Raw genomic sequence first — 27,876 nt, 5'->3', positions numbered from 1 at the left:
ACAGACTTTGACCTGCGTCCTGAGTCAGACGCAGAGCCCTGCCAGGCGCTGAGCAGAGGAGCAGCATGTTCTGACCTCTGCCGTAAGGACGGCCCTGGCTGCTGCTTTGAGAATGAACCCTGAGGGGGCCAGGCAGGGAGGCCAGCCAGGAGGCCGAGGAGGAGGTCCAGACAACTGGTGATGCTCACTGGGCCTGCGAGGTGAGAAGCAGTCAGACTCCGAAAGTTTGCCAAACGTTAGACCAACGGAAACCTGCTGAAAAGAGAGCTGTTTGTGCAAACGAGGAACATTACAGAGGAATTTGTGAATGCTGATTTTAAAAACTGAGACATGGTGCCAGCTAGGAATGAATTACACTTCTAATGACCCAACAGAAAGCACAGCCATTGTAAAACCAGGATGCATAATGAAGTATTTTATTACTTATATCATTAAATGCAATGCGTTCATGCAAATACACAAAGTTGCTAGCAAAGCCACTTCCTTCAGGACCTTGCCCATGTGACTGTGCTGCACGCAGCCTGCAGAAAGAGTAACAGTATTTTAGGAACCAATGCATCTTTGTTTTCCAAGCTGGACTAGAATTACTTTAATTCACTGGGGAATGCAAAGAAAACGAGGAAAGGAAGCACAAGAATGCGTGTATTACATAACCGTTCCTGATCCCTGTGACTGTGGACACCTCGCAGTTACAAGAGTCCAAAGGCGCTTGGTTTTCTTCTTTTCTGGTAGACTCCATGCAGGGGTGTCCAACCCGCCACCCCTGGGCCACACACGGCCCAGGATGGCTGTGAATGCAGCCCAACACAGAATCGTAAATTTACTTAAAACCTTTTCTTTGCTCATCAGTTTTTGTTAGTGTTTGTGTTTTTAATGTGTGGCCGAAGACAATTCTTCTTCTTCCAGTGTGGCCCAGAGACTCCAAAAGGTTGGACACCCCTGACCAAGAAGCTGAGTTGGAGTAAAACGGTGGCCTGGACGGCTGGGTTCACAGCGCTAGCTCATGAGAGGAGGCTGAGTACCTGGTGAGGAAGGCAGTCATCCTTGGTGTGCTGTGTTCATCCTCTCTGAGGGCGGCAAAGGAAGTGGTTTGCTGTTAAGGCGGACTGGATGGTCACTGGATCCTTTATGACAGGTGAGTGTGGGACTGGGAGGGGGATGAGCAGCGTTGATGTTTACTGATCGACTCCGGTGTGCCAGCAGTCTGCAGTCTGATTCACCTTTGCACCCGGTTTACAGGCTTTGAATTCAGCCCGACATCGTTCATTATTGAAGTGCACGCAGTTGAGGGACAAGCTTGCTTTCTGTTCAGCCACATGCTCCATGGTCTGTATTGAGGAAATGTTACTCTCAATGGAGCTTGCTCTCAAACATGTGCTCGGATGCTGGTTCAGTGCTGAGCGTGATGAGCTAGCCGGGGAGATCGGTACATGCCTGCTCGCCGGTGGCAGATCATGCAGCCGATATGGAACTGCGGGTCAGGAGAACAAAGTGCAAGCTTCCCTCCAGGAAACTGCTATGTGTAAATGTCTCTGTTTATTTTCTTTAAAGCATGTTTAAACCCTCCCAGCATTCTTACTCATGGGGATCAGGGTTTATGGAAGTTCTAGCCACTAAAAGACACGAAAATGAAACCAGTAAATAATACTATTATCATTTGTGAGGGTCCATTAGAAATAACAAGAGTTCAGTAAGGAGCTTCTGCTAAAAATCACATTCTACATCTTTGAGGAAAAGCTCAGAGAAGATCACCCCTGGCCGGGCAGGGCCTTGGGCATCAGCTTGCTCACTGGAGGGAAAGGGACGTTAATTCCTACACGGAACTTTGTCTACACTCCAGGGTGAGAGCAGAAGAAAGGGAAAAGTTTGTGAACTCTGTGTCCAAAAATAAACATGGCCGGCTGAAAGAAAACTAAAGATGCCTTATTTTTAACCAGCTCAAAAGGAAATCAGACACTCCAGACCAAGGACCACAATAAGAACTGTAAGAACCTTGGATACAATTAAATTTCTCACATTTTTGACACTCTGGTGATTCTTTGTATCCCTTCCCCTCTTACTAAACACACACACACACACACACACACACACACACACACACACACACAGATTCATGGCAGAACTTTAATAGGAAAAGAGCTTCTGAGTTTGTTTTCAGGAGCAACGATGATAAGATCCATTCCGTCCTACAGCCAGATTGGAGGAACCCCAAGGGATACAGAAGATGGTAGCCATGACCGAGGTTGTCGCTGGGCTGGAAACAGAATGTCACGGGTTCAAAGTGCACCCGAAACTCAGCTTGGAGGTACAGACAGGGGCAGCACACGGGGAAGGCTGGGGAGGCAGGGTGATAGCCTCGGCTCATGCGGGTCATCTCAGAGAATGTCAGAACAACTTTCCTTTTGGTTTCAAAATGTGTCCCTCAGAGCTTCCAGGACCTGGATCTTTGTAAGTGCATCTGAATCTAAGAAGATTGCTTCCTGGCAAGGCAACAGTTCCCTCTGTTGCCATGGAAACAGCACTATGCTCATGTGTCAGGAGCTCTCTTATATGTACACATGCATACTGTATATTTACATATTCTTGGGGAAATGCCTTTCATGCCTTCCACTTCTGCTATTCTTTATACTTCTAAGAAAGACATTTGGAGCCCAAATTTTACTAATTCCTACTATCTAATTGTTTTCTATCACCTCCTTTGTTGACTTTAAAAATTCTGATTTTAGATTTTTCTTCAACATAGTCTTTCCTGGAAGTAAAATATCCTATTATTTGCCCCTCACCTATCTGAGATTTTTTCCACTCCTTAAAGGAACATACTGTACATCCCAATACATTTAGTGTATTACTTAAGAAACCTATTTCAGATTGTACTGAATTTCTTTGATGGATATTATGATTCATTTGCATGTATTTCATTTCCTCAAATACTCTCTATCCAAAATACTGTTTTTAACTGGCAAAAGAGCAATTTTTTGGAAGAATGTTGATGAATCACAAGTTTGTGTGAGTAAAAGACTATAGTTGTCTGCATAAACTTGAAACTAAGAAAAATTTGAGGCAGAAAATTAATTTATTTCAAAAGGGATTTGGGGGCACCTACAACTGACTGTATATGACTCAGTTTCCTTGAGAGCTGATCCTGATTGTGTGGAGGAGTTCATGACCAACCACGAGGCAGGTGGATGCACGTGGTACGTGAGAGTCAGGAAACTGGCCTTGGAGTTCACCACCAGCTGTGGGCTTTTACCTCAACTGAATTAGGCTGTAGAATCATAACCTGTAAAATGAGCAACTTGAGCTAGACCATCACCCAGCTCCAAGATGTATTTCAGCTTCATACCCAGGCCTGGTGGAGATTCGTGGTTGATTCAGCAGGCTGAGTAAGACCCATGGTCCAGGCAGTGACTCAGTCATGCACTGGGTGAGGTCTGATATCCCATTGTTTTTCCCACCCCTTGCTATTCCCGTCCCTACCCAATGCCTTGGTCCATAGTCTGGGATGGAGCTCCTACCCAAGTATCCCTTCCCACCATACCTTCTTTCGTCTTTGTCAAGTCTGACCATCCTTCGTCATTCATGTAAGCTATCTGGTGGCTGCATTTGTTACAGTCAAGGCAAAAGCCTTTAACTGTAAGGTTACTTACTTTTTGGAGATACCATACCCTGGTAAAGTCTCCTGTGTTTCCTACCTCATTCCCTCTCACATGCTCTGCTTTAGCCTCAGAGCAATTTCTGGGACTCTCCATGCTCTCTCATCTGCTCCAATGGACTACACCAGTGCTGCTGCCACAGCCCGGAAGAACCCCCTCCACTCAGCCCTCCACTAACTCCTTCCCACCTTCAGTCAGCTTCAAGCCCCTTCTCCAACTGAACTCTTACTCTGCTCTTTCCGTTTTTAGAGTTTACCACCAAGTATAACAAAACCATACTTACTTAACGTCCACCTTCTCCAGTAGGTGATACAATCCATGGTGACACTGGGCCACTGTATGCCCAGTGCTTGGGCCACACCAGGGCTCAGTTCGTAACTGTTGAGTAAATGCACGGATGAACAAATGAATGAGAGCGCTGTCTCAGACCAAAGACCCAACAAGTGGTGGGAGTTTCAGACCCTGGCACTTGCTGATGGGGGAAAGACCTTTTTGGGCAGGTAAAACATGAATCTCACTTTACCTACAGTGCTCACCTGGTTTTGGAAGGACAAACACTGGCAGGAGGCAACATCGTTATTCCCAAATACACCAGCTTGGCCTACAACTAAAGGTCAACAGTGAGGCTTTGACTCACTATGAAGCCTTTCTTTACATACATCTAAAGCATTTCACTTTACATTTGTGCAAACATGTTGGTGACCGCAGCCCCAAACATCAGAAGCATGATGGACCCTGGCTGGTGTGGCTCACTTGGTTGGAGTGTCATCCAGTAATGAAAGGTTGCAGGTTCAATTGCTGGTCAGGGCACATGCCAAGGTTGTGGGTTTGGTCCCCAGGCTGGGCACATGTGATCCCCAGTCCAGTAATGAATGGGAGGCAATACCAACTAATGCTTCTCTCTTGCATCAACGTTTCTCTCTCTTCCTCTCTCTCTGAAAGCGATGAAAAAAAATGGGTGAGAGTTAAAAAGAAAAGCATATGAAAGCATGGTGGCAGGGATGTTAGGCTGAGATAGAAAGTTGAATATTGATTCCATCTCACATTGAAACTTTGGCAGAATGAGAACAAGAATCCAGTTTTTGCTAGTCAAGTCACTTTGCCTGTCTAGGCCTCAGTTTTTCTACAGATTTACTTCCTTTTCCCATTTCACTCCTCAGTGCACACTGGAACCCTCCTCATAAATGCAACTCTTCAAGGATCCATGATGGCAATGGAGTAGATGGAAGCTGTACTCACCTCCTCCCAAGACCCAAGTGGAATCACAACTAAAATATAAAGCAATCCACCTGAATAACCAACTGAAGACTAGATGAAGAAAAGTCTTATAATCAAGGATTTTCAAAAGCTACACTGAGACTGGTAGGGCAGTGACATGAAAAGGACTTAACTGATATCTTCAAAGCATTTCACCCAATAGCAGCAGAATATACTTTCTTTTCAAGTGCACATAGAACATTTTTTAGGGTAGACCACATCTTATGGCACAAAACAAGTTTTAATAAATTTAAGAAGACTAAAATCATACCAAACATTTTTTCTGACCATAGTGGTATAAAACTAAAAATCAATCACAAGGAAAAACTAAAGAAACACACAAAGACGTGGAGGCAGAATAACATATTACTAAACAATGAATGAGTTAACAATGAGATCAGGAAGAAATCAAAATATACCCTGAAACAAATGAAAATCAGAAAAAAACCCTAAATCTATGGGACATAGCAAAAGCAATCCTAAGAGGGAAATTCATAGCATTACAAGCCTATCTCAAAAAACATGAAAAAATCTCAAATAAAGATTCTAACTTTACACTTTAAAAAAAACTAGAAAAAGAACAACAAGCAAAAAGTGCGTAGAAGAAAAAAATAATAAGGATCAGAGCAGAAATAAAATAGAATCTAAAAAACAATATAAAAAGATCAATGAAATTAAGAGCTGATTCTTTGAAAAGATAAAGAGGATCAACAAACCTTTAACCAGATTCATCAAGAAAAAAAAAGAGAAAGGGCCTAAATAAATAAAATCAGAAATTAAAGAGAAGAAGTAACAACTGACAGCAAAGAAATATAAAGGATTGTAAGAAAATAGAATCCGAATAGACAGATTACAGCTAGTGAAATTGAAGCAGTCATCAAAAAACTCCCCACAAACAAAAACCCTGAACTGGATGGATTCGTTCAAAGAAGAACTAACACCAATCCTCTCAAACGATTCCAAAAAATTCAAGAGACGACAAGCTTCCCAAACTCATTTCATGAGGCCAGCATTATCCTAATTCCAAAACCAGATAAAGACACACAAAGAAATAAAATTATAGGCCAATATCCTTGATGAACATAGATGCTAAAATCCTTAACAAAATATTAACAAACCAGATCCAGCAATTCATTAGAAAGATCACACACCATTATCAAGTGGGATTTATTGAGGTGACGCAAGGTTGGTACATTATCTGCAAATCAATAATCATGATACATCACATAAAAAAATGAAAGATACAATTCACATCTTATCAATAGAAGCAAAGCACTTGATAAAATCCAGCACCTATTCATGACAAAAACTATCAACAAAGTGGGAATAGAAAAATCATACTTCAACCTAATAAAGCCATATAGGTCAAACCCACAGCCAGCGTCATACTCGATGGCCAAAAGCTGAAAACGTTTCCCTTAAGACTGGGAACAAGGCAGGGATTCCTGTCGGTGCCCAACCCCCTCCCTCACAGGTTAAAAAAAAGTATGGCAGGCATTTCATTAGTAGACATATAGTATTTTTTAGATTTTGTGACATTTGTAATTTTATCAGCTTTTAAAATTTTGTTGTATTTTCTAAATAGAATATCTAAATAGATAATATCTAAATATCTAAATAGATATCTGTGTTTATACCTTAAAAAAAAATCACTCGCATGTGAACTTTTCTTTCCATAATTGGCTTACAGGGTACACATCTTCTCAGAAACCAGAATGGACATTAATGCCATTAACGAGTCACTGTCCAGAGTGGTGCAGGGAACTTAGAACTGCCCTGCTTGGTCTGTTCGTCTTGCCTGCAGACTGGCCAGGTGGCTGGGGGATTGCCCTCACATCTCGGAACATTGGTTCCAGCTTTAAAACATGGGTTCTAATCGTATTTTCACCACTAAATCAATGTGAATGAGGAAGATCATGCAACCTCTTGCTGTCTTAGAGTTTTCAGATGTGAAATGAAAAGAATGTCTCTACTTCCGTCTGGGGGAATTCGGCACAGGCTCTTGGCACCAGTGGCTGTGGCCATGCCAGTTCGATGCAGAGGTCCAGCCTCAGGCCAGCACACAGATGCAGGCTGGCCAGGGACTTGGGGCACCTCCGTGGCTGGGTCCCACCAAAGGTTTCTAGAGCGAGGCATTGATGTATGGACTTCTGTGGCCTGAGAGGACAAACAGGGTGTTAATTCTGGACAGTGGTTCCCCAAAGAGCCAAGTCCAATCAGGTCTGATCTATATAGCCAACGAGAAAAATAAGGGTAAATGTGGTGCATGTCTGTCTGCGTGTGAGTGTGTGAGTGTATGAGTGTGCACATTGCCAGCTGTTCTTTCCACTGAGATAGTGTCCTTCCTATTTGGGGTGTTAAACATACATAAAAATGCACTCGTCCATGAGTTTCCAAAGTCCACTTGTATATGCTGAGCTGAAGGACACCTGTTTTTGTTTCCTAGAACTTCTGTGACCTGATTTTGCCAGTCAATGATTAACTTACCTTGGCTAGGAGAGGTACTGCCAAGCTTTGGAACTTTACCCAGCTTCTTAAGTGAAAGGACACTAACATTTACTGAGCATTATTTTGCTTTGTACCAGCAATGTGTTGGTGCTCTTATATCCACGGTTGCATTGAAATCTTCTTACTTAGCTACTAAGGAGGTTGGCAATATTATGCCCATTTAAAATAAGAGAAATATGAAGCTCAGAGAAGACAAGTCTCTTGATCAAGCCGCTGAGCTGTTAACCAGTAAGTCTGAATTTGACCTGAGTCTGAGCCCAAAGTCCATAATCTCTTAACCTCACTAGCCTATTCCCAAAATAAAACCACAAGACACATATGTTAGTCGGGGGTATACTTTTGATGTCACCAGAGGGCTATCTGGGGACTAGCACTGTAATCCTGAGACCTAAGAAGACACCATGAAAGAACTGTAGGGGCCCAGGGACTCACTGTCAACAGAGACAATCTTGCCTTGCCCGGGCCTCTATTGTATAATCCAGGACACCAGGACCTCTTCCTGTTGGTGGAGTGTGTGAGTGAACCTGAAGGGGTCTCAAGGGACCAAGTGAGACCAAGTGCCCAAGTCACGCTATGGCCCTGAGTGCATTCCAGAGCTAAATGTAATAAAAATATTCTGCTCAACCCCACATCCGGGCTGAGCAGTCAGCCTACCTTGAAAGTCCTTTGGACCTTCCAGAGGGTTCTGTTTTTCATCGAGGGTGCAAGCCAGCCCATCTTGCACATGCTGCAGGAAAGTGCTGACACCCCGGCTAGCGGCCACGCCTCCCCAAGGTAACTCGCACTGTGAGCAGGGCTGTCTCCATGGTGTTCGTGGCTGGGAGCCATTCTCCTTGACCCCCACCTGGGCTGAGCCAGTTGTCAAATACACTGAACGTCATCCCTAACTGTGTCTGTGTCCCTTGGGCAAGCTGTTACCATGGAAGGTCATAGAGAGTGAAGGACAATAAAGATGCCTTGAGCAAGGAGAGCTAGAACCTGGGGCAAGGTGGCAGGAGGAAGAGCAGGGCATGTGCAGCTAAAAAGACATGAGATGCTGTCCCCAACCCACAGGGGAAGCTAGACCAGGGATGGTGAATTTTCTTGAGAGTCAAGGCTAATGGACCAGTCATGGCTCTCAGGAGCCCTGAGCTGAAACAGAGTCAGAGGTCAGTCTCAGCATGATCACCCGCTGTGATTGATGGACGATGTCGGCCAAGGGCTCAACTTGGGGTGTAAGTGAGATCGTGCCCGTATGCATTGTGTGTGTTATACTTGTTAGCCCTACTCCAGTTGACATGGAGCCACATTTTAAATTCTTCGGCCTTTGCTGACCTGTCTTTTTCAGAAGCACACCAGCTTTTTTTTGTCCTCATAAATATACATGGCTACCCACATGCTGCTTGAATAAGAGATTCACAGCAATCGAGGCAAACTCTCTCAGAGGTGTCTGGCTAATGAACAGTGAATGCCACTCAGCATATGTCTCTGAAAGCTGTGAACAGGGAAATCAGCACACGTCAGCTTTCCCTGGGTAGTCACTTGTCCTCTGCCCAATGCACCAGGTTCTCCTGTGCCCTGGAACCAGCTGTCACCCTCAGATCCCTGAAGTGGATGGTGAGTGTGGTTGGATTTACAACATCTGTCCCTGGGCTTCACACAGGACACATGGCAGATTAATATGAGTTGTGACTGTGAGACCAGCAGCACTTTCCATTGTAAGTGAACTTTCTAGAAACGTCTGCACCAGTCGATGATGCTAATGTCCATGGTGCGTCCAGCTGAATGGATGGGAAATGGTACAGACTGGCACTCACCTTGCGCGTCCTTATTGTTCCTCTGCCTGGCTTTGGCCTTTTTAAAAAAAAATAAAATCAAGCTTTCTTCAATGTGAAATCATCTTGTCTTCAGGGACCCTCTCCTTTCTAGGAGGTGTGTTGTCACTGGAAAACACCAACGAATTTTCTAACACCAAAGCACTTCCTTTGCAGTGGACCTGAAAGTTTTGTGCTTTGGGCTTTCTGGGGGTTGGTGTACTGTGGTGCTGGGTGGTTTCAGTCGGGGTTCTCCAGATGAGTAGAATTAATAGGATATATAAACATATGTTCTTATCTACATACATATATAGATATATACACAGCAAGAGGTGCCACAGTCTGCCATCTGAGGACCAGAAAATCTGGTGGCAGAATTCAGTCTGAGTCTGAAGGCTGAAGAGCTAGGCGGTGACATCCAAGGGCAGGAGAAAACGATGCCCCAGCTCAAGCAGAGAGGAATCCTCCCTTCCTCCACCTTTTCGTCCTACTCAGGCCCATGTGGAATGGATGGGACGAATCCCCGCCCCACCCTTGCCCACCTGCACGGGAGGGGCCATCTTCTTCACTCAGCGCACTGGTTCACATGCTGGTCTCTCCCCAAGACCCCCTCACAGACACACCTAGAAATGATGTTTTACCAGCTGTCTGGGCGTCCCTGAGCCCAGTCAAGCTAATACATAAAAATCAATCATCACACGGGTTGAGAGTGTAGAGCCTTAAAAATCATTATGATTTAGAGAAATAATGGTATTCTTTTAATTTTAAAAAGAGTAGTGAGTGCTTTGATTGCTAATACTAATTGTACAAAAATGCCATTGGGTATTTGTGTGGGGAAATCTGGAGGAAACAGCAGTAGGGTGAAGGGAAGACAGCTTTTGGCCATTTAACCTGTTTCCTGTGAGGTGTTTGACAATTCTGCTTGTGACATTGTCGTTATAACTTAGAAGTTCAAGAGCCACATCTGAGTTCAAATCCTAACCCACCCCTTACTGGCAGTGTGACCTTGAGCTAGTGATTTAATCTCTCTCAGCCTCAGTTTTGCCAATTGTAAAACAGAAGAAATAATAGTTTTATGTTTACAAAGAATCAACTTTTGTTTTCATTGATTTTTGCTTTTATTTTTCTTTCCTCTATTTTATTTATTTTTTACTTTAACCTGTATTGTTTCCTTCCTCGTATGTGCTTTGAGTTTAGTGTGCTCTTCCTTTTCTAGAGGTTGTGTTACTGATTTGATATCTTTTTCTTTTTTCATGTAGGTGCTCACAGCTATAAATTTCTCTCTAATCATTGCTTTCACTGTATCTCCTAAGCTATACTATGCTGTGTTTTTATTTTCATTCCTCTCAAAATATTTTCTAATTTCTTTTGTGATTTTCTTTGGCTTATAGTTTATTTGGGAACATGTTGTTTAACTTCCATCTTATCTGAGAATTCTCTAAATTTTATTCTGTTCATCAATTTCAATTTCATTCCATAGCAGTCCAAGAAAACACTTTGAAACTTCAATATTTTAAAATGTTTTATGTTAAAATTGTTTTACACTTGCTCATAGCCTAGCATATTGTCCGTGCTGTGGTGTGTTCCCTGTGCCCTGGAGGAAAATGTGCATTGTGTCCAGTGGAGTGTTTGGTAGATGTCTAGTACGTCTAGTTGGTTTATAGTGTTTCCTTGTTGACCCTCTGTTTAGTCGTTCTGCTCATTATTGAAAGTGTCAGATTGAAGTTGCCAAGTGTTATTGTTGAACTGTCTCTTTCTCCCTTCGTTTCCGACAGTTTTTGTTTATTTCTGACACTAAGTCTGCCCCGTGGTCAAGTAATGATTAGACATCCATCAGTACGTGGCACCTGGTTAATCTTTGTAGTACCACAGTACCACAAAAATTGAGATTTTCTTAAATGCTGGAAACCAGTAGTTCTCCCAGCTCCGCAGAGGGGCTCTGTGTGCATGTTAGGACAAGCCTTCAACGTGCAGCCAGACAATCGGCAACTCCGCCTTATCCTTCCCTTCCTGTTTGCACACAGCTTCGAAGTTAGGGTGCATAGAAATGAGAGTTTAGGGCCTTCTCTGGTTCTTCCTGAGTATTCTCACAGCCCTGGGCACTTGCACAGCTCTATGCATGCCCATGCCTTCTAGTTTCTCAGGACTCTGGGCATCTCATTCCCCGGCTCTTCCTTCTAAGCTTTTTGGTTAGCCCATTGTTCGCCAACTGTTATCCACTGCCTAAACAATTGCCTCTGTGTGTTCTCAACCAAAGTCCCCAGGGAAAAGGCTTTTCACACTGGGTAAGCTTCAGATCAAGTCAAATAAAGACTGCCTTGCAATTGGAATCTTGGGGAACTACCAGATGGTACTCCAAGATGAGGCTTTGAAGGTGCTCCAGCCCTACTGTGCCCCCTTCAGTGGCTGCCAGCCGCATGTTTGCTCTGTGACTGTGGGCTGGTGATTTGCAAGAGTACCGCAGAACTGAGGCCAGTGGGTGATGGGTGCAGGTCGAATTGAGCTCACGGTTCTTAATGCGATTCACTGGTTTTACCTGAATAAACACTCATTGGATTGTCACAAGTCTTTGATTAATTTCCAGAGTTCTGGAAAAGCTGATTCTGACCTTTTTTTTTTGTCAATTTTATCACTGCTGTATGGAAGAGAGAATTTTTGGAGATTCTTACTCCACCATTCTCACTGACATTACTCCAGTAAGTTCGTTCTTAATTGGGACAAAGAGTGAGTGTTCATGTCCTGACCAACATGGCTCAGTGGGTTGGGTGTTGTCTGGCAAAGCAAAAAGGTTTCCAACTTGATTTCTCCACCAGGGCACATGCCCGGGGTGCAGGCCAGTTCCCCCACTGAGAGTATGAGAGATGCAACTTATTGATGGTTCTCTCCTTCTTTCTCCCTCCCTTCCCCCTCTCTCTAAAAACAATTAATTAATTAATTAATTTTCTAAAAAAAAAAAAGCAGTGAGTGTTTTGAAAGAATAGTGCTGAAGTTATGGGGGTGGCATGCTTTCAAGTGGTGACAACATCCAGGGTAAGGTCACAGGAATGGATGGCCAGTTGGGGTGAAGTGGAAGTGAATGTCATTGCTGTGGGGAGGGGAGCAGGTCAAACAGATATCAAGGCCAGGCTGATGGGAGGTTTGAATGTCCACATCTCTGCTCCAAATTTGTATGTTGAAATCCTAATCCCTTTGTACTGGGAAGTGATTAGATCGTGAAGGTGGTATTCTTATGAATGGGATTAGTGCCCTCTTAAAGAGGCTCCAGAGATTTCGCAAACCCCACCCAACAGGTGCGGCTGCAGTGAAAATTGGCCTTCTAGAAAGCAGAACTTTACCAGGGACCGAATCTACCGATGCCTTGATCTTGGACTTCCCAGCTTCAGAACTGTGAGGAATCAATTTATTGTCTCAAAGCTGCCCAGCTGATGGTGTTTTGTTTCAGCAGCAGGAGCAGACTAAGACAGACAGTGCCTGGATGGGTTTTGAAATCTTCCAAGAGGATGAGGATACTACTTGGGGGAGAAGGAGATTGACCAGGGGCCTGAATACCCCATGACTGGAGCAGACTCACCTGAGACTGATGGACAGTGACAATGTTGGTGTTTGAAATTTGAGAAACAAAAGTTATTCTGCGCACAGCCAGTATGATAAAGCAGTGGTAGAGCTATAACAAAGGTACAAGGTGACTGAGAGATTTTAAATGAGAATTATGGTAGGAGATTAAGGAGGAGAGCTGTTACCAATATAACTCATGCGTTCTATCTGTAGGAACACTTCTGAATCCCAGCCAATTATTTCTGTTTATCCCTTCATGCATCAGAGGTAAAGGCAAGAATTGCGGCCCTTGGTAATTGCAACTTCTCAAGGTGTTGCTCTCTCTCTTTATTCTTCAAGGGAACCCCCTTTCTCTGAACTTTATATTACCTGGTTTTCTCTCTAGCTTTATATTAGAGTGGAGCCCATAAGTCTCTGTTGCTGGAGATGACCTACCACAAGGACCAGGTCGGTGACCTGCATATCTTTAGACCAAGGTTGTCAAGGCCTGGAGAATTCCAGGAAGCCTGACACCATCTTCAGGTATCAGGTGGATACCTGAAGATTCTCCAGGCTTTGAGGGCACTGATTCAGCCATCTTTGGTCTTACACAGAATCATGAATATTCATCAGGTAAAATTCCTTTAATTGATCTTTTCACTGTTTATAATAGCTAAGTGACAGTGCCCTACAACGCTAATGTGCAAAAGCATTAGACACTAAAATGCTCTGACGGGACCGCCACCAAGTTGTCTCTGAATACAAGCCAAGGCATCGAGATTGGTGGCTGGAAAACACACTCTCAACCTACGTGCTTAAAGCCTCCACCCATCTGGATGAGGAAAAGCAGTTCAAGTTCAGCTCTCGTGACTGAAAGTGAAACTCAGCTGCTTTTTTGTAACTTTCTGATCACATGTTTACACCAGACTTAAGTGGCATTAGGGAAACGAAGCAGGGACACCATTCCTCCTCATCCAGCTGCTGGAACTCTCTCTCCTGCCCATCGTCATCAGCCTCCTGGAAAGAGTGGTCTGTGGTTGCCTCCTGGTCAGTGTTCCCATGCAGCCTTCAACCTCCACCGCCCCTCGAAGATCAGTGATGATGGGTGCTCCCCTGTCAAGTAGGATGTCAGTGTTCATCATTCTCTTCCTGTGTGAGAGTGCTCAGTGAATGAATTGGTCTCCAACACCCCGAACCTTCTCCTCCTTCTATCACCTTCTGGGCTATCCTCCCTCCTGTTTTTCCTCCTACGGCTCTGACTCTCCCTAACTTCCCTGCTTCCTCTTCTTCCTTCTAGTAGTATCTCCCATAACAACAAAATTTACATCCCTGGTCTCCGCCTGTGACTTCCATGCCCTGAGCTGCAAAGGCCTGCAGGAAACTGACGTCGACACCAGCACGTAGTAAATATCTCCGACTCGGTGTGCCTCAGACTGTACGAACTGTTTCCCCAAACCTGCTCCTCTTCTTATCTTCTTTAATCTTCACACCCCCTCAAGCCTGGAAATGCTGAGCCATGAAATATTATCTCTCTATAGTCAATCCATTATATTTCTGACAAAAGCATCACCAGATGTCTCTCCTCTCCACCCCCACTGCATTCCTAGCTATCTCCCTGACTGTAGGCAACCCTTCTCTCCAATCCGCACTGCTACTGGAATTTCCTCTATAACACACAGATCTGATCGGTGTCAGGCCTTGGAGGTCTCCCAAAGGGAGCCCCTGCTAATTCGGGACTGCAGTTTTACGTTGGGTGCTCTGTTATTCCATCTGGTTAGCATGTCCTTTTACTTTTAAATGCCACCCATTTAGATGATGAATTGTGTGGTCATCCTACCCCGGCTAACACGATGAAATCCAGACAGACTCTTTGATCGGGTTTACCATCTGGCCCCGGGCTAACTTTCTAGCTCCATCTTCTTCACTCTGGCTGCCTGCCCTTCCCCAGTCACACCAAGCTCTTTCCCACCTCATCATCACTGCCCGAGCCGTCTCTCTTCTCGGGGAACACCATTCCCCCCATTTCCCACTTTTCGACTTCTCCTTAACTTTCACCGCCCAGCCAAAATAGCGCCTGTTCTGTGAAACATCATATCCTGCTGTCCCAACCCCCAGACCCCCGTTGCGATCCTATGGCAATTTGTTCACATCACTGTTGCAGGTTCTGCTTTGAACCTGGCACAACACCTGGCACATGGCAGGCCTTCCGAGCATTTTGAAAAAGAGGTTTTAGAGAAGCACGAAACCACAAGTATTTTCGCTGGCTCTGATTAGAAATAAGAGCTTTTATCCTCCATATGGGACTTGCTTGAGAAAATCCAATGTGTCCTAGCCAAGTTCATTTCTCCTTCATCTGTAAAGTAATAGGGAGGGTAATGGCTGCTGCCCAGACCTACCCATGTGAGCTCAGGAGGGTGATGAAAAACGAGTCCTGCTGTTGAAGTGTAACATGTTGACATAGAGAGTGACATATCCTCCCCATCTCCTGTCTGTCATCTGTCCCCGCAGCCTAGGGCCTGTGGAGGGTGGGGGCAGGAGATTTGGAGATCTGACAGATGGTTATAGAGAGAATGCACCTACGGGAGGTCAGAGTGAATTATCCCAATACGAACAAAACTAAATAGAAGATTAACTATTTTTTGAACAAGCACATGGGTCAAATACCATGCTAAGAATGTTACACACCACTTCTTTCTGTAAAGCCACTCTTATAAGATGGGTTTTGTGATTTCCCATTTTACATTTGAGGAAACTGAAGCTCAGGGAGTTTAGGCAATTTACTGAGGGCACGAAGCCAGTAAAGTGGGTTGGGATACATAATCAGAACACCAGTAATGAACACGTATGTGCCAGGGTCTCTGTGGTGTGTGCTGCTTTGTCCTCACAGGCACCCTAGCAGCTAAGTTACTGTTGTACCTCCATTATCACATGGGAAATCCTTCTAGTAACCAGCCCGACATCAGGTAGCTAGTAAGAAACTGCCAGTCAGCTAATTCCAGAAACTGCATGGCTGGTATGACCTTCTCTGTTTTGTAGGTCTGTTTGAGGTTGCTCTCTCAGCTCATTTTCTGTTGCCAGCATCCATCAGGCACTCTTCTTTGCTCCTCAAAGTCTAGTCCGTGGACCCAGAGCCTCGGTATCACCTGGAAGTATGTTAGAATCGTGAGCTCCACTCCAGCCCCAGGGAATCAGAATCTGCTTTGTGAGAGACCAGGTCTATCCAGTGAGTCTCAACCTTGTCTGCACATTGAACTCCCCTGGGGAGCTTTAAGGATTCCTGGTGGCCAGCTTCCACTGTCAGCATTCTACCTGAATCGTCTGAGTATGGTCAGGTTCTTGCGCTTTTAAAAGCTTCCCCAGGAGATTCTGATGTGACAACTGTCTGAAAACTGCTGCTTTAAGCACATACAGCCATTGGTTCCTTCCTTCTCTCCCTCGCTCATTCACCTTCTGCGCATCCGACCTCACTGAAACACGCCTTGCTGGGGAGATGGGCAAACACTGCCAATATAGTAGAGTAAGCACTGTGAAACTCATTATCCCAAGGGCCAGGGGAGATTCAGGGGCGGGCCTGATGTCCAGGTCTGCAGGAAGGAGTCAAGGCAGATTGCTCATAGGAAACCACATTAATCTCAAGGATGGGTAGGAGTTCCTTGGATTTGTTAGAGGGATGGTGAGAGGGTATGGGTGACTTCTCGTGTACTACAAAAGTGGGATTCACACAGTGGTAAGTTGTAGCATATCATAGAGGTTATTTAATGAATCCAATGGTTTTCTAACTTCTTTGATGATTGCCCACATTCAAAGACACATTTTTTTATGTGTCAGCCCAGAGTACATATAAAACTTCATGAAACAATACCTTTTCTACATGTGTTACGTTTTGATTTTTCTAGTCTCTCAATTCTCTTTCTTTAGAAAAAAAATTGCTGGTCATGCTTAACGGACCCACTGATGGATTACAAGCCCCACCGTGAAAGAACTGAGTTAATTTCTTCGATTTCCTCCCCTGAGGAAAGAATAGCCCAGAATAACTAAATGAGGTGACCTGAAGAGGCCGGAAAAATGTGTTCAAGTTCCAGGGTAAAGGGTTGGTGTTAGAAATAAAGGAAGCCTTCCTGCCGTATTGGTTGTTGGGTATTTCAGAAGGATGTGCCTCCCCTAGGAGTCCCACCCACTTGCTAGGCGGCTAAGGCACAGCCTTGTAGAGAAGGCAGCATGACGACTCAATAAAGGAGGTGGCCGGGTCCTTTCTAGCTCCGCTGAAATATTTTGGCTGTATTAGTACTACGAGGCAGGGATTCTCAGTTTAGCTAAGTTTGGGGAGGGGTCAATGCCACCTGGGAGGCGAGGAGAGGTCTCTTTTAGAAACATTTACACCCATGATTAGTATATACAACTCCCAGCCAGTCTGATGTGCACCCTCCCTGCATTAGGGCCAAAATTCCAGCTAACAATAAGCCTTATTGCTCTGATTGCTGGGGGTGTATCCTACCACTGCAGGCAGGGAAATCAAAGGACAGGACCACTGATCTCTGGAGCCATGGTTCCCCTCTTATAGGTTTTGGAGGCCAAGAAAAACTCAAAATGAGCTCAGGGTTCAATAGCAAAATGCAAATTTTTCATTGTCTGAAATGACAAAACTAAAGAACTCCACATAAACAGAAAAACAAATCTACCCAAATCTATCACAAGAGCAGAAAGGACATAACCTTGAACTGAAGGGAAGTCTTATCAATGGAATACATTTAGCTTTAGGAAATTGTAAAGAAATGTTTGATTCTGGTAAATACGCATAATGTAAAATGATCTTAACCATTTTTAAGGTTTTTAGTGCTGTTCATTACACTCCACTTCTGTGCAACTGATCTCCAGTACTCCTTCCACCCCGCACAACTGAAACTCTGTCTCCAGTAACAACATCTCACGAGTTCCCTCTGCCCCCACCCCCCGACACCCACCACCCTACTTCCTGTCTCTATGAATTTGACTTCTCTAGGTCCCTCCATGAGTAGAACCAGATGGTGTTTGTCTTTTTTGTGGCTGGCTTATTTCACTTAGCATAATGTCTTCAAGATTCACCCATGTTTTAGTATGTCAGAATTGCCTTCCTTTCTAAGTCTGGTTAACATTCCAGTGTATGCACAGGCTACATTCTGTTCACCCACTCCCCTGTTCATGGACACAGGTCACTTTCACCTTTTGATCATTGTAAATAATGCTGCTGGGAACATGGGTCTGCGCATGTCTGTCTGAGTCTCTGCTTTCGATGCTCTTGGGTCCATACCAAAGGTGCGGTTGCTGGACCACATGGTCATTTTGTGCTTAATCTTTTGAGGAACCATCATGCTATTAACAGACATTTAGCTTTTCACAGATCAAAAAGCAATGATGCCTTGTCCTCATTTTTCTGGTTTTACTGTGAACGCTTCCACACAGATTGGCATGGGTCTACACATCCATGCCTGGAATTACAGTCCTAACAGATACAAACTTTGTCCTGAGGCTCTTTGCTCTTCACACGAGGACGTCTGGATTCTTTATGTGTCGCCTGCTAAGAAAGATAATTATTTTAAATCATAAAATATTCATTAAGCAGTTTGGAAAATTATACAAAAGCCATTAGCTTGATTGCACTAAATAGGAAAAACAAGACAGTTTCTGTTATTCAAATTATCAAGCCATTGCCATTCGAGTCTGGCTGTGGGTCACTCTCACTGCAGGACTGTGAACTGAGGGTACCACAACAGACATTGGTTTCCCCTGCATGGTGGCCGAGTTGACTAAAATCCTAGAGAAGACGGCCTGGCTCCCAAAACTCTTGTCTCTCCAAAGGCCCTGAGCATTGAGCTAGGGAAATTTTCTGCTTGGTGGGGCTTAAATTTTTTTAAGATGTACATTTTACGTTCTTTGTGCACACCAGAAGAAATTCTTTTGTTATTGGAACTCCTGAGCTATTATCAAATAGCTTTAACTCAGTAGAAACAAAATCCTGCTGTATTAAAATGAAATTCTAATCACTATGGCCATACTCCTCATTAATTTTGGTCTTGACAATATAGTTCCTTTTCTTCCCCAGTCCTTGGTTGGTGGGGAGATGAAGCAACAGAACAAACTTATTATTAGTAAGCCATCTGTTAAAAGATATACTGGAAAACACATACGGATGTACCTCTGAACACTTCATTGAAATGCTGCGTTTTACTAAAGAAATTACAGAGTTCTTTTAATTTCCCCCTGGGAATTCAATGAATCACTATTTCAACAGATTAGGAATTCTAAAAAAATAACAATTCATCATCACCAAAAACTATGAATCTGCTGTTTGTATATGTCATCATCTGACGCTATTTCCTACTTACCTTTTCCTTTTGTGCTCAACTTGCAGAGGCAACTGAGTTTCGGAGATGTGTTTACCCCTTGTGCCTCTGACAGCCAAAGCTGAGCACCGCAAGTCTCACAGTGGGGTGTCACTCCCCTTTCTTTACAAAATCCGGACGCTTTTAGTTCAGCACCTTTTACTTTCCCATCCATCTGTGCGATTTCCTTGAAACCTGAGATTTACATGTCACGAAAGAAGAAAATGTCCTAAATGTATGGAGAAAACCACACTCTGTGGGAAAATCTGAGTATTTCACGATGTTTCGATCCACTTGTTTCAATAAGAAGGTTTTAAGACTGTTTCTGGAGGGGTTAGTATCTGTTCACTGGATCCTCATCTGCACATTTTGCCTAAACGAATGATACGAAAATGTGCCTGCATCCAGTCATTTGACAAGACTGGAATCCTCTCCCTGTCCTACCGTTACTCCTGTCGGTCAGCCTCTTGTTATTTTTGTTTTATAATATACATACCATAACATTTACCATTTTAAGAATTGTTAAGTACACGGCTTAGTGGCCTTAAGTGCACGCACACGGTTCTGCGACCCCTCGTCATTTTTCACCTGGGCACTGCGGCAGCCTTCGAAATCCTGCCTGGCTTCTAATTTTGTCCCGATTCAGGAAACAGAAATCTTATCTCCGTTGCCTTATTTTCACCACATGCGTTGGAAGAAAAGGGAAAGGTGGAAGGGCATTCTTTGCCTTTTGCCCTGTGCTTCAGGCGTCATGGTTGGCGAGAATGGGAGGCTGGGAGAGCTCAGAAGGGCCAAGACCCTTGGCACCTGGCCGGTCCCTGGCGGAGGTTGGTCCTTGCTCAGGACTTCACAGCCACAGTGATTGTCCGTGAACCTAGAAAATGGAAATGCTCTTAAACTCATTCGGCACTCGAGTATCTGGCCACCAGGAGCATCAAAAGGCTTTTGGAAGTACAATCTTTAGCTTTAAAATGTGCAGAAAGCACCATTTAAAAACATTAGGAGGCAAGACGCTTAGACGGTTAAACTTCGCACCAGTGTACACAAGCATAAACAAGAGCGAGCTCCAAGGCAGCGCTGGGGCAGCTGAAGTCACCTGGTCTGCGCTGAGTCTTGGGCCCTCTTGCTGGTGGGCGGGGGGGAGGGAACAGCAGGAGAGGGCAAGAAGGGTGGAAGGAAGGAGGGGGAGGTGCCTCGAAAAGGAGGAGCCCATTGATGGGAACTGCTTCGCTCCCCAGCCTTTGGCAGTGCGGTTTTGCATCACTAGATGTCAGTGTGGACTTGCCCAGTAGCCACCTTCTCTCTGCGGAAGGGGGCGGGGGACGGTGGGGGGTGGGGGTGGACTGGTCAGACGACACCCTCGCCCAGATCCTTCCGCAGGTCCTGACAAACACACAGCTGTTTTCAGAACCGTAATTTCACCAAACAGATTGTGTGCTTACAGATTCTTACTCTCCAGAGTTCTTTCGGAACGCGGAAGCCTGAATCAAAGGCTGCTCCTTTCAATCCGGGGACTTCATAACAACCTCAGTGGTGGCACTGGGGAGGCAGCCTACGGCGCTCTTTTGGGGCAGGTAATGGGAAGGCCCTGCTGGCACTTAGGGTCTTTAAAAGCAGAATGTTGTCACCTCAGCTACCTGTAGTGTCCACCTTCAGGAAATCATGGCGTCCTCTGCTCCAGGCTTCAGAGTGGGCCAGAAGCCAGGGCAATAATATGTGTGCTCAGTCACACGAGGGTTTTGTGGCCATGTTTACTAGTTTTGATTTTTAGGCAACTTGTAACCAGGGGGCTTCTGAAATCCTAAAGAACAGTCAGTATATTAGTTTCCCTATTGCTGCTGGGACTAATTGCCATCAACTTAGGTGCTTAAAACAATACAAACTGGCCCTGACTGGTGTAGCTCTGTGGATTGAGCATGGGCTGTGAACCAAAGAGTTGCCGGTTCGATTCCCAGTAAGGGCACATGCCTGGATTGCAGGCCAAGTCCCCCAGTGGAGGCCACATGAGAGGCAACCACACACTGATGTTTCTCTCCCTCCCTTCCTCTCTCTCTCTCTCTCAAAATAAATAAATAAATAAATAAAATACAAACTGATTACCTCACAGTTCCAGAGGTCGGAGGTCAGAAACAAGTCTCACCTGGCTACAGTAAAGATGTCAGCAGGGCTGTGTTCCTCTCAGGGGCTCTCAAGAAGCATCCATTTCCTTGCCTTTCTAGGTTCTAGAAGCTACTGGCACTCCTTGGCTCCTGGCTTCCTTCTGTCTTCAAAGCCAACGGTGGCTCATTGCCTCTCTCTCCCAGGCACTGCTCTCCCTCACTGCTCTCCCTCTGTCTCTCCTCCTCGTTCTTTCCCTACTCAGATAATCCAGAACCACCTCCTTATCTTGAGATGCTTAATTTATATCTGCAAAGTCTGTCTTGCCATGTAAGGTGACTTAATCACAGATTCCAGGTCTGTCTTGCCATGTAAGGTGACTTAATCACAGATTTCAGGGTGTGGCCATCTTTGGGTGGGTGTATTTCTGCCTATCACAGTCATTATTTTTAAAATAATGTATGATGCAATTTTTGAGGTAGTGACCTTTGCAACAGGCCAATTCAGTATAGTAGGAAGATGTTGTTTAGACAGTGGACTGTGTTGGAAGATAACAAGGCCCAGATTTCCTTTGCTTGTGGAATGCTAACAATGAAGGAAAAGAAATGTGCCGCACCCATTAGGGGCATTTGGTTGCCCTCCAGTGACTGACAACACTAACTCTGCCACCTGGGTGCCTCCCCATTTGCAGGATGTCTATCCCAGGAACAGCACCGACGGACACACACAGAGCGGGAGTCCGGGTTCCAGCACTGAGAAGCGCTGTGCAAAATGAAATCCAGTGCTCTGAGAAACCTGGCTAGGGTGCCCTGTTTATACCTGCATGCAAATTTAGGGCTGCATCGGACTGACGCCTAAAGCCAACAGAACTTAACCCTGCGCCCTGCCACACCTAACAGCCGGTTTCATTCTGCTGTGTTCATTTAGATTCATCTCCCCACTCTTGAACTTGATCTTTCCTACCCAGTGCTACCAGGGACTGGAAAGCTTTCCTATTACCCCTGAGTGTTTCTTCTCAGCCAATGGCAACATCCAATTGGTCTCTGAGACCTGTGGAGGCTACTGCCTTAACAGCTTTTGAATCTTCCCTCCATCAGCCCTGCAGTCTTCTACTTTACTGTGCTTTCCTCCCCGCCATTAGTACATTTTCCAAAATACTGCCTGTGATCCTTCTCAACTTCCTGTTTGTGAAAGTGGTTACTTTTTGCCTTCTGGATTGATTCCAGCCTCGTAGCCCAGCACGCCAAGCCAGTTGGACTGTGCCTCAACCCACTTTTCCAGGCTATCTGCTCACTTCATCGCCTCCCACCCTTCATTCCAGCTGTAACGTACTACTTGCAGCTCTGCAAATGCTCAGAGCTCTCTCTTGCTTCACACTCTCTCAGCCTTCCAGAATGCCTGTGGCTGCTTAGGCCAACTTTCTCAGCACGCAGCTCAGTGTCACTTCTGGGAACGTGTCTTTGTCCTCCACCCCACCCCCATTCTCCCACCTAGCTGCAGCATGCCTTTACCACATTGCACTGTAATCATCTCATTCTTTGTATCTATGCCCCTTGACTACAAGTGAGAAGGTTTTTTGAAGGCAGGGGCCCTGTCTGGTTTAATTTTGTATCCCCAGAGCTAAGCACAGGGCCTGGCATGTTACAAATGCTCACTTTTTCTTTAAGGAAGGAGAACATCTCCAGTGTGGGTCCCAAGGTGTCCTGATGTTTCCACGAATTAGGGATGACCCAGTTCAGGGCTGTGCTCTGGAACTACCGGGTTTAGACCCATACCCCTGGAATGCAGCCAGCACTCAGCTAAATTCTGGGAAACAGAGGGTGGAGCAAGTCGAACAGTAGCTCTTAGGGCTCAATACTCTCTTGTTGCCAGGGAAGGACAGTCCTGCAGCTCAGAGCTGACCGGTTCCAACCTGGCCTCACCTGGGGGCACGTATTGAGCAGCAGCGACTAGAAGAGAAGGAAATCGGCCCCCTAAGGAATGGAACCCTCCTGGCTGAGAAGCAACGAAAACAGCACCTTTGCGACACAGACGGAGTGTGGTAATGACAGCCCGGGAGTCGGCGGGAGTTCAGGACATGTGTTGTCACTGCCGCCCCTCACATTCCGCAACAGTTCCCAAGTGTTTCCTTTGTGCAGGTTGTCTCGGGCTTCTGGAAGCAGGACACGCTACAGAGTTAAAGTTGAAACAGGAATGGGGTTCCTGTACTTGGGAGACATTTGCAATCTGGGCCTAACATAAGGGGCTTGCTTTAATTGGGGCTTTTCCTAAGATTTGGGGGAGGAAGTGGGCAGGGAAAGTGTCTGATACTTTTTCCTCATTCATGTGTAGCCACAGTGATTTAAATGAGTGACAGGAAGCAGGGAGGGGAGTGCCTATGTGACCACGTGCATTGGGCTGGCCAAAAAGTCCATTTGGTTTGTTCTGTAAAATAAAAGACACATTTTTCATTTTCACCAAAAACTTTATTGATTTGGATATTTTGAGTATGTTGGCTATCTCCCATGAGATATAACATTGATTGTTCTCAATTAAAGTCTTGATTTGATCGTTGTTGGCTCCAACGGGTCTCCCCGACTATGGAGCACCGTCCAGCAAGAAATCTCCAGCATGAAACTTCACAAACCACTTTTGACACATTCAGTCCGTCACCGCACCTTCTCCATACACTGCACAGATCATTTTTTGCATTCCAACCTTTCTTGAAATGATAAAGCATCAAATGCCATAAATGTTGCATATTTTCTTCCATCTTCAATACTAAAATGACTACACAAAAATTCACCAATTTTGATACATTTTTTAAAAATGCTCGCTGATGTGACAGCTATCATTATACAATTTATCAAAATTATTTCAAATGAAGTTCAAGGCAACAAAGTGCTACTAAAACTATCTTATGGGGAAAAAAAAGGAAATTTTGGCCAACCCAGTATCATGTAGCAGAGAGTAATTTTTTCTTCCAAGAGATTCAGTTCTATACGCTGGGAAAATCCCCTCAGTACTGACCCTATGACACACCTCTCCACTAAATTTTGTGTCTCTTCAACAGTGACCTAATAAAGATCCAGGATTCCTTTATTCTACTACGTGTGGAATCTGAGAGATTTCTTCATAATTAGGGAAAAGCATCATGGGTTGTGGGGTTGTTTCGTGTGTGAATATTAAGAGTTTAAAATAAGGGCTTTTAAAGATTTTTCTTCCAAAAAATATTATCTGCAGTCAAAGTGGATTGAGAATAGAGCATAATATAAATATTTAAGCTCTTATTAATACTCCATAGCTTTTTGATTAGCAAGAATTAAGTTAGTTTTATCAGCAGGTGCCGGCATAGTGTCTTAGGCTGTTTTCAGAAAACAAAATGATTCCAGATTCTATAATTGACATAGCTTAGGGATCTGGTCACCGGTTACCATAAAACACTTCCACTACACATTTAATCCTATTCAGGTCCCCTAAGTGTAATTTAGTGAAAGTGTCATTTAACTACCCTTTATTTTTAAGGATTCTATAATTTTATTTTTTGTTTTTTATTGTTTATTTTATTACAGTTGTCCCAATTCTTTTCTCTTTTGCTCTCGTCCGCCCAGCCCACCCCTTGCTCCTGCAGCCCATCCCACATTGTCATCCATGTCGATGTCTGCAGGTCATTCATACTCGTTCTTTGACTAATCCCTTCCCCTTCCTTTCATCATTACCTCCCGCCCCCGCAGTTATCAGTCTGTTCCGTGTTTCCATGTCTCTGATTCTATTTTTCTCGTTAGTTTATGTTGTCCATTAGATTCCAGTTATAAGTGAGGTCATATAGGATGTCTTTTGTTGACTGGCTTAACATAATCTTCTCCAGTTTCATCCATGCTGTCACTAAGGGAGAAATTCCTTTTTTCTTTCTGCTGTATGGCATGTACCACGGTTTTTTAATCCACTCATCTACTGATGGGCACTTGGGCTGTTTCCAACGCTTGGCTATTGTAAATAGTGCTGCTATGAACATAGGTAGGGATCCATATATTCTTTTGAATTGATGTTTCAGGGTTCTTAGGGTATAATCCCAGCAGTGGAATCGCTGGGTTATAGGGAAGTTCTATTTTTAATTTTTTGAGGAAATTCCATGCTGTTTTTCACAATGGCTACACTAGTCTGCATTCCCACAACAGTGCACGAGGGTCCCCTTTTCTCCACATTCTCGCCAGCACTTGTTGTTTGTTGATTTGTTTATGATGGCCCTTCTGACAGCTGTGAGATGATATCTCATGGTGGTTTTAATTTGCCTCTCTCTGATGGTTAGAGATGTTGAGCATTTTTTCGTATGTTTATGGGCCATCTGTATGGCCTCCTTGGAGGAGTGTCTATTCAGGTCCTTTGCCCATTTTTTAATTGGGTTGACGTCTTTCTGGTGTTGAGTCATATGACTCCTTTACAAATTTTGGAGATTAAATCCTTGCCCAATGTATCATTGGCAAATATGTTCTCCCATACAGTGAGTTCCCTTTTTGTTTTGATGATGGTTTCTTTAGCCTTGCAGAAGCTTTTTGATTGCATAGAGTCCCATTTGTTTGTTTTTTCCTTTATTTCCCTTGCCCTAGGAGATATAGCAGCAAAAATACATGGGATATCTGAAATTTTCCTGCCTATGTTTTCCACTAAGACTATTATAGTATCATGACTTATATTTAAGACCTTTTTCCATTTTGAGTTTATTCTGTTGCATGGTGTAAGTTTCATTTTTTTGCATGTACCAGTCCAGTTCTCCCAACACCATTTATTGAAGAGGCCACTTTTACCCCACTGTATGCTCATGCCCCCTTTGTCAAATAATAATTTACTATAGAGACTTGGGTTTATGTCTGGGTTTTTAATTCTGGGCTTTCCATTGATCTATGTGTCTGTTCTTATGCCAATATCAGACTGTTTTGATTACCGTGGCCTTGTAGTATAGTTTGATATCATATATTGTGATCCCTCCAACTTTGTCCTTTTTTCTCAGGATTGCTGAGGCTATGCATAGTCTTTTTTGGTTTCATACACATTTTTGGAGTATTTGTTCTAGATCTATAAACTATGCCCTTAGTATTTTAATAGGAATTGTATTGTATCTAGAGATTGCATTGGTAGTATGGACATTTTAATGATGTTAATTCTTCTAATCCATGAACACGGTATATGCTTCCATTTATTTGTATCTCCCTCAATTTCTCTCTTCAGTGTTCTATAGGTTTCCTTAACTACCCTTTTTAATCAAGAGAAAAATTTTAAAAGCTTTAAGTATTACAGACTTCAAAGAGCTAGTCCCTGGTCTCTTAATGACAATTAAATTTCATATATGTGTATATACATATATTTTTCCCATGGTAGAAATATGTTGGTTTGTCATCATGTCATATTATCACCAAGATTAAGGATGTACATATTTATTAGCAAATCACTGCTAAATAATTATAACATTAAATCCTTAAGTGTGAGTAATGTATCAAAATTACACAAAGTGACAAAATCAATTCCAGTGAGTCCTAGTATATATTAAACTGCACAATTCACAAACTGCCAGAGGTAATATGCAAATGATTACAACCTGCTAGGGATAATAACATTGAGATGAAAATCGGTGTATCTGTTAATTCGTTTCAAAGTATTTTCAGAGAGAGACTGGGACTTTTGAGACTCGTCTGTTCTGTGGGACTGGTCTAAAGACCATCTGCACTTTACAGAGGAAACAGGTCTGGCCAGGGGAAGTGGCTCGCCCTAGATCCTGCAGCCAGTGGTAGACAGAGCCCGGCCCTACCCCTGGCCTGAGCCGCCCCCCCATCTGTGGTGTGTGCGTACAGTTCTGTCATGATTGGCTCCATCCTGTGGGAGACAGGCATGGCTGATTAAAGAATCAATGAGCCGAAAGGGAAGGGTGGGTTTGGCTACCTCGTGACAGAAGAATAAAAGTCTGTTACATACACCAGATAAACTATTGAGGTTCTCTGAAAAACTACCCAACAATGTGATTCCTAAGCATTCCTCTACGCTAACTTTAGTTCTAGACTTTAAGATACAAGCTTCTCATTACTATGAAAATCCTAACCAGTGTTTTCTGTAGGCTGTATTAAGATAAAATTTATGTTTAGATGGTCCATTTCTTTCTTTAAAAGGTGAAATATAATAGTAGGAAAAAGGCCAATTTAAAGATAGATAATTATACATAGAAACTTATAGTTTGGGAAGGAGACTGGGTCGCGTATAACACTTACTACAAATGAAATGCGAAGCCATGACCATCTTGGAGTGGAAAAGTGGGATGCAAGTCTTCAGTGCAGAGGACAGGGCTGCTACAGGCTGCAGGAGAGCCTGGATCTGACTGAAGGGTGGGTGTGAGAGGTCTTCTGCCTTGCGCATATTTGTTGTCCCACACATCCAAGGGCTGATCCAGCACAGCCTTAAAAGGGTGGTCAAGAGAGGAAAGAGAAGCAGGAAAAAGACTAAAAGACTAACTGCCAAAGGGAGAAGACTCACCCCAACTGAAATTCAAACCAGACAATAGCAAAGTGATCACTCGCGTATTTTTATCAAGAAGCCCACAACTAGCTTATCTGTTTCAGTGTGGGTTTCTGGCCACCAAGTTTGTCAACATAAAGAGCTCCAACAATGAGATCTGAATTCAAACCCTAAAAGTTTTTGGCCAAAATATCA

General features: G+C 44.0%; 2 long non-coding RNA genes across 2 annotated transcripts; one reads left to right on the top strand and one right to left on the bottom strand.

Annotated features, from left to right (window-relative positions):
* Positions 1-900: 900 nt before the first annotated feature.
* On the top strand, positions 901-23,598 carry LOC118983566 (uncharacterized). The gene is made up of 5 exons (XR_005065742.1): positions 901-1,135; positions 13,152-13,213; positions 13,319-13,378; positions 13,672-13,911; positions 23,074-23,598. It is a non-coding gene; the product is annotated as an uncharacterized LOC118983566 (long non-coding RNA).
* On the bottom strand, positions 18,060-27,876 carry LOC118983567 (uncharacterized). The gene is made up of 2 exons (XR_005065743.1): positions 27,438-27,876; positions 18,060-18,296 (listed from the first exon to the last, which is right to left on the bottom strand). It is a non-coding gene; the product is annotated as an uncharacterized LOC118983567 (long non-coding RNA).

The sequence above is a fragment of the Sturnira hondurensis genome, unplaced genomic scaffold, assembly GCF_014824575.4.
Source record: "Sturnira hondurensis isolate 20B ecotype Veracruz unplaced genomic scaffold, ASM1482457v3 Scaffold0002840, whole genome shotgun sequence".
In the NCBI taxonomy this organism is placed as follows: domain Eukaryota; kingdom Metazoa; phylum Chordata; class Mammalia; order Chiroptera; family Phyllostomidae; genus Sturnira; species Sturnira hondurensis.
The sequence above is the reverse complement of the archived record's forward strand: the minus strand, read 5'-3'. Positions and strand labels throughout refer to the sequence as shown.